General features: G+C 49.6%; 1 non-coding gene across 1 annotated transcript; it reads left to right on the top strand.

The window, feature by feature from the left end:
• Nucleotides 1-256: 256 nt before the first annotated feature.
• Nucleotides 257-333, top strand: trnaa-ugc. Its single transcript has one exon. It is a non-coding gene; the product is annotated as a tRNA-Ala (tRNA).
• The last annotated feature ends 256 nt before the right edge of the window (nt 334-589 follow it).

Raw genomic sequence — 589 nt, 5'->3', positions numbered from 1 at the left:
TCATTCCATTCAGCATGCCATTTTGTCCATGCCACTCAGTAAGGACAAGAGACAGCGATTCCATCCATCCCTCCGTCCGTAGGGACTGAAATCCCTGAACAATCTGGGATCCCCTCAAAAAGAGCCTGAAGTGGGGAGAGAGGGGGCAGCCACTCCAACACACCACCCACACACCCCAACACACACACATACACCAACACACCCCAACACACACATACACAGGCGGGCCAACGGGCTGACAGGGCATCAGTTAGTGGGTCCTGTATGGCTCAGTTGGTAGAGCATGGCACTTGCAATGCCAGGGTTGTGGGTTCAATTCCCACAGGGGGACCAAATGACAACACTTACTAATGTAAGTTACTCTGGATAAGAGTGTCTAATAAATGACCAAAAAAGTACAAAATCTAGAAGGGCAGGGCTGCTCTTCCAAAGACCTACTCTGGGGGATCAGAGGGACAATATTCTATTTGTGGATGGTGTTATCAGGGGGATGGGTATTGTTATAGTCAACTGTTTCTGACCTTGTGGTCCATATGGACAGTAGCCAATAGCCAGGCCTAAGGGACAACAGGATAAACACAGCGGTGAC

This window comes from Oncorhynchus tshawytscha, unplaced genomic scaffold (assembly GCF_018296145.1).
Source record: "Oncorhynchus tshawytscha isolate Ot180627B unplaced genomic scaffold, Otsh_v2.0 Un_contig_10747_pilon_pilon, whole genome shotgun sequence".
NCBI lineage: Eukaryota > Metazoa > Chordata > Actinopteri > Salmoniformes > Salmonidae > Oncorhynchus > Oncorhynchus tshawytscha.
Note: the sequence above shows the minus strand (reverse complement) of the source record. Positions and strands in the feature narration are given on the sequence as shown.